Source organism: Aythya marila, assembly GCF_965140915.1.
Source record: "Aythya marila genome assembly, contig: HAP1_HAP1_SCAFFOLD_174, whole genome shotgun sequence".
Lineage (NCBI taxonomy): Eukaryota > Metazoa > Chordata > Aves > Anseriformes > Anatidae > Aythya > Aythya marila.
Window position 1 is genome coordinate 478,258 of NW_028136870.1, and position 6,563 is coordinate 484,820.

The 6,563-nt window shown below is 43.3% G+C and overlaps 1 pseudogene across 1 annotated transcript; it reads left to right on the plus strand.

Annotated features, from left to right (window-relative positions):
• Positions 1-252: 252 nt before the first annotated feature.
• LOC309891397 (very low-density lipoprotein receptor-like) lies at positions 253-2,517 on the plus strand (annotated as a pseudogene). Its single transcript has 2 exons — positions 253-1,475; positions 2,445-2,517. The product of its transcript is annotated as a very low-density lipoprotein receptor-like (transcript).
• The last annotated feature ends 4,046 nt before the right edge of the window (positions 2,518-6,563 follow it).

The window sequence follows — 6,563 nt, forward strand, 5'->3', positions numbered from 1 at the left end:
AGGGCAGGAGAGCAGAGACGCAGATTACACCGCCAAATGACCACCGTCAGTCAGGCTCGTTCACAAACAGCTTCTAGGGTTGCAGCTGGCACGGCCTGCAGCCGTATAGCAGACGTTACACTCTCTTTCCTAACTAGTAATCATGTGTCTCATCCATTTGTGGTGAATGGTCAGTGGCAAAAAGAAAAGGGGGAGAGTAAGGGGCGACAAAGACGGAAACGGTGCCAGGAGGATGCCACTGACACTAACAGCATGGGTAATAGGAGCAGTATAAGTGACACAGGTGCAGGGCGGCGGTGGGTGCTGCCGCGCTGCGGGGCACTCTGCCTGCTGCTCACCCTCGCCGGCCTGTGCACTGCTGCCGACGGTGCTAGAGCAAAATGTGAAGACTGCTTAGATGGCAGTGATGAGAGTGCTTGTGTGAAGAAGACGTGTGCTGAATCTGACTTTGTGTGCAACAGTGGTCGGTGTGTGCCAAATAGATGGCAGTGTGATGGGGATCCGGACTGTGAAAATGGGTCTGATGAGAGTGCTGAGCTGTGTCATATGAGAACATGCCGGGTAAATGAAATCAGCTGTGGTCCTCAGTCAACCCAGTGTATCCCAGTGTCCTGGAAATGTGATGGTGAAAAGGACTGCGACAGTGGAGAAGATGAAGAGAATTGTGGCATTGTGACTTGTAGTGCAGCAGAATTCACATGCAGTAGTGGGCAATGTATTTCCAAAAGCTTTGTCTGCAATGTTCAAGATGACTGCAGTGATGGTAGCGATGAGCTGGAGTGTGCACCTCCTACCTGTGGTGTTCGTGAGTTTCAGTGCAAGAGTTCTACCTGCATCCCTATCAGCTGGGTGTGTGTTGATGATGCTGACTGCTCCGACCACTCGGATGAATCTTTGGAGCAGTGTGGCCGCCAGCCTGCACCTCCAGTGAAGTGTTCTACGAGTGAGGTGCAGTGCGGCTCAGGTGAATGTATCCACAAGAAGTGGTGATGTGATGGAGATCCTGATTGCAAGGATGGAAGTGATGAAATTAACTGCCCTTCTCGGACCTGCAGGCCAGACCATTTCAGATGTGAAGATGGGAACTGTGTCCATGGGAGTAGGCAGTGCAGTGGTGTGAGAGACTGTCTGGATGGCACTGATGAAGCAAACTGTAACAATGTTATTCAGTGCTCTGGACCTGGCAAATTCAAGTGCAGAAGTGGAGAATGCATAGATATCAATAAAGTGTGTAACCAGCAGAGAGACTGCAAGGACTGGGTTGATGAGCCCCTGAAGGAATGCATCATAAATGAATGTGACTGTCCAGCTGGGTTTGAGTTTGTAGACAAGAGAAACTGTGGAGACATTGATGAATGCCAAAACCCTGGTAGCTGTAGTCAAATCTGTATCAACCTGAAAGGTGGCTACAAATGTGAATGTAGCCATGGCTATCAGATGGATCCTGCTACAGGAACCTGGAAAGGGCCATACGGGTACAGAAATACAAATAACACCTGTGATTACAATGACACTGCTAAGCAGGGTTTAGGGGTTTATAGCATGGAGACAAGCGGTAACAACTACAGTGTTTGGAACAATTGTACAGCTTTGGCCTTACCTCCTGATGCTTTTCTGATTTGTGGTGATAGGGCCTGGCAAGGTATTGCTGCAAATGCTATCAGATGTCCATGTTACTTAGATAAACTCATTGTATTTGCTCCTAGCTTGTTACAGTTGCGTGAGATCACCAGACATAAATGGGCATTGCTTGCACCGGATTGCAATGATAATGTTGAATTGTGTGGGGTTGCAGCTAGAGCGGCATTGGCAATTTTAGTGCCTGGAGTGGCATCTGCAGCCGCACGTAACAACTGCTTGGCTGTGGGGATCGGCTGTGGTGTGGACGCCCCTAGGTGCACCCTGAGCGTTTTGTTCGGAGGGGACTCCACTCTCAGCTGCTCACCGCAGGAGCAGACAAAGATCTCCTGAAGCTGCAGACAAACAGTATGTTTTCAGCTGCTGGAGGGATACTAACTGGAGTGTTAATAATTGTGTGTGTTATTCTTAAATGTCCAGGTATTTTGTGTTGAAAGTATTTGTGTAAGAGTAAGGTTTTAAAACAAAGTGTTGCAAGTCATTTCACGAGGAACACAATGAGAGAAAATACTTGTTTGTTTGCTTATCATTCTAAATTATGTTCTTGTGGTATGATTGAGAGTGAGATGTGCCAGAGGCCTCTGGGTGTGCGATTGTGCTCTGTATGTGTGATTGTGCTGTGTACTGTGTGAATGAGAGCGCGCTTTTGCCACAGTGCAGGTTATTGCCTTAGTGCAGGTTTGCCATAGTGCAGGTTATTGCCTTAGTGCAGGTTTGCCACAGTGCAGGTTATTGCCTTAGTGCAGGTTATTGCCATAGTGCAGGATTCCGGAATATGGCCCTAGTACAGGTTATCATTGCCATAGTGCAGGATTCCGGGATATTGCCATAGTACAGGTTATTATTGCCATAGTGCAGGATTCTGGGATATTGCCATAGTGCAAGCCAAAAGCATAGGAAATTGGTGCCGGCAAAAAATCATAGAGAAATGGATTTATTACAGCGCTTTTTAGAAAAAACGGGGAATCAATTGTAAGCAACTAGCAGAACGAGTTGCGATCGGTCGAGCAAAATCAAGTTTCACTAGTACGGAGTCATTGTTTGAAGTAGCCACTTGGAGAAATTTAAGGGAATGTACTGTTTAGACCTTTTCAACTCACAAATTCATTACTTTCCTGAAAGAGCACATGAGAAAGAGTCAATATGGTATCAATCCTTTCAATCAATGGTTCACTGATTTGTTTGAAACAATGCATAGATGGTTACTGGGATTAGTCAAAGGGGGATTAAGGATTCTGTTCATTGTGGTGTCAATCATCATTACACATAGTATTATGTTAAATGTGGTTAAAGGGTTACTTGCAAAATGTTATAGGGATTTTGAAGTGGTGCCGGGAACAGGTACCCAGTGGATCACTGCAAAGTGGACTGAAGCAGTTTTAGAATCTGCACACGCTGAAGACGACCATGAAGAGGTTCCTGATAATCATTCTGACAATGACGTGGGCTGTGACACCCTTTGATCACCATCAAGTGATTAGGTTTAAGTGTGTTACTATTAGATTGTGTTACCATTAAGTGCTTACAGTAATTGTAGTGTTATTAGGATTAAGTTATATAGTTGTGTTATGTTATGTATTTGACACCTACTGTAAAACCAAGTACTGCCTGTACTAAAAGAAAACGGGGGAATTGTTGGGAATTGGCATAATTGTTCGATCTAAGCTTGCTTTAAGCAACCAGGGTAGGCCTTAGAAATCTCAGGGCCTGCTGTAGCTGAGCAAACCAGGCTGCCAGAGTAACTGTGAGAAGCTCCCACGGCAATGACTCCCACATCACCCAATTAAGGAACTCAGAAAATATTGTTATCAGCAGCTGGCCTCAAGGACTAGGCCTACGTGGCCGTTAAGCACAAAGGGGGTTGTTTTCCTAACTTCTAATCAAAAGGGGGGTTCTTTTCTTGCAGGTGGGGTTGTTTTCTTGTAGCTGTTTGTCTGAGTGCTTTTGACCAATAATCTTGTGTGAAACACTGTCCACCCCTGTAAAATTCACTATAAAAGTTGGACTATTCGGGCAATAAAATGGTGAAGCATGATCTGACTCTGCTGGTGTCTGTCGTGCTTTCGTCCGTGCTTCGCAACAAAGGTCCATCTGGAATTGTGTTGTCTATTTCGGTTTTCTGACTCATGGAGTATGGTATTTAACTTTGGTTATTGTTACTGTGATTTTGGCTATTTTTCTGGTGGTAATAGTAGGTTCGTGGCATTGTTATAAGAGAGATATCGTTACGGTGTTACACAGTTTGGTTTTCTGACTTATCGCATGTGGAATTTGACTCTGACTATTGTTATTGTGATTTTGGCAATATTGCTGGTAATAGTAATTTTGTGACATTGCTACTGAAAGATATTGCGTGCCTGTATTTTTGTGAGTGATACGTTTTGTGATATGCTTTTGTAAGTAACATGTGTATTCTGAAAGTGTAAACTGGAAAATGGGGGGGCAAACAAGCAGTGAAATTTTAAAGAAAAGTGTGTTAGGATGTGTTTTAAGTCACTGGAAGGATATTGGAGGATCTGCCGGTGGAAGTGTGAACAGGAAAACATTGATAAAATATCGTAATCAGTGGTGGCCGCTTTATAAGCTGGAATGTGGAGAAAAGTGGCCCCTAAATGGAACTTTAAACTATAATATTTTGCTACAGTTAATGTTGTTTTTTGAGAAGCAGAACAGGATGAAATGTTGTATACTGATGTTTCAGCATCTTGGTGGGAAAAGGTACAGAATTAAGTTGGCCCCTGACTGAGCCTTTGATGATGGCATTAGAGAAGTACAGGCTGGAGAAAGATAAAGGAAGTGTTAAAAGGGTTGTTGAAAGTGTTAAAGGTGTTTGAAGTTGAATGAGCAGGGAAAGAGGATGTAGGAATGATAATAGTTCTGCCTCTGCCCGAGGCAGAGATCTTAAAATCATGGGTGTTAGCCCTTTAGGGCAAAGGGACCATGATGGGTCCGAGAGAGTTGTCACAGAAACAGAAAACCAGTTAACTCTTAAAACAACCTGAGTTCATGTGCGAGCTCAGATTGCCGATGGGACCGCTCAGGGAACTGTGGACAATTGCATTCCCCTGACCGACCCCCACTAAGACCCGAATCATCCTGAAAATTATGAACGGTTAAGTAAATACTAAAATCTGGATGAAATGGGAATTGAGAATATGCTTCCAACAAGGTCTAAAAGAAACCCCTATGGAATTTTTGGACCAACTCTGAAATGTAATGAAAATAAATAAATAAATAAATAAATAAATAAATAAAACAAAACGGTTTGGACCTGGCTTCGGAGGACAAATTGACTAGCCTTTTCCTAGGATAATAGACCCCTGATTTCAACAGGAATAACAGGGACCTGGGGAATCTACCCTAGTACCTCCGCTGGTTATAATGAAGCTAGGGGAGGAATGGAAGTGAAATTTCTTATTGATATGGGGCAACGTATTCAGTTCTAAATCAAGCATTAATGCCTTCACAGAATTATTATGTTAGGGTAAAAGATGTGTCGTGGTTTAACCTGGCCGGCAGCTAAACACCACGCAGCTGTTCGCTCACCCTCCCCCTCCCTCTCTGGGACGGGGGAGAGAAATGGAAAGTGAAGCCTGTGAGTTGAGATAAAGACAGTTTAATAAGACAAAATAATAATAATAATAATAATAATATGATGATGATGATGATGATGATGATAATAGTACTACTACTAATAATGTGTACAAACAAGTGATGCACAATGCAATTGCTCACCACCCGCTGACCGATGCCCAGCCTAACCCCGAGCAGTCCGGCCCCCGGCTAGCCACCCCTATATATTGTTTAGCATGACGTCAGATGGCATGGAATACCCCTTTGGCTAGTTTGGGTCACCTGTCCTGGGTCTGTCCCCTCTCAGCTCTTACTGCACCCCCAGCCTGCCCACTGGCAGGACAGAACAAGAAGCTGAGATGTCCTTGGCTTGGTATAAGCACTGCTCTGCAACAATTAAAACATCAGGGTGTTATCAGCACTCTTCTCATCCTAAGCCAAAACATAGCATTCTACCAGCTACTAGGAAGAAAATTAACTCTGTTCTAACTGAAACCAGGACAAGGTGTAACCGAAAAGGCTTATTTTTGTGAACCTTTGAAGTACAAGTTAGGGAAACAATGGGGCATACACAGATTTTTATCTATGCCTAGCTCCTCATGGGCACTCTTAGGTAGAGATTTATTAGAGCAAGTAGGAGCAGAAATTGTCTTCGAAAAAGGGAAAATGGAATTAAGAATAGGAGAAGAACAACTAACAAATGTGTTAAGTTTGGCACTAATACAAACTGACCCTAAAAGTGAAATACCTTTAGAGATCACAGATCAAGTATGTCCAGGAGTTTGGGCTACCGAAGTCCCTGGAAGAGCTAAAAATGTGACCTTAATAATTATTAAATTAAAGCCAGGACAGAAACCCGTTAAGGTTAAGTAATATCCTTTGAGGATAGAAGATAGGAAAGGAATTAAAGAGATAATTAATAAATTTTTACAGTATGGATTATTGATTGAATGCGAATCAGAATACAATACACCCATATCGCCAATTAAAAAGGCAGATGAAAAAGCTATAGGCTAGTTCAGGATTTGAGGGCCATAAATAAAATCACTGAGGATATACATCCAGTAGTGGCAAACCCTTATACTTTGCTGACTAAATTAAAGAATAGTCAAGTCTGGTTTACCGTACTGGATTTAAAAGACGCCTTCTTCTGCCTAGGCTTAGCCACAGAAAGCCAAAACCTATTTGCCTTTGAATGGGAAAATCCCGATTCAGGCAGAAGGACGCAGCTTACGTGGACATTACTACCTCAAGGATTCAAGAATAGCCCCACTATTTTTGGAAACCAATTAGCAAGGGAACTCGAAACATGGATGCCTCCGGACACTGAAGGTGCTTTGTTACAATATGTA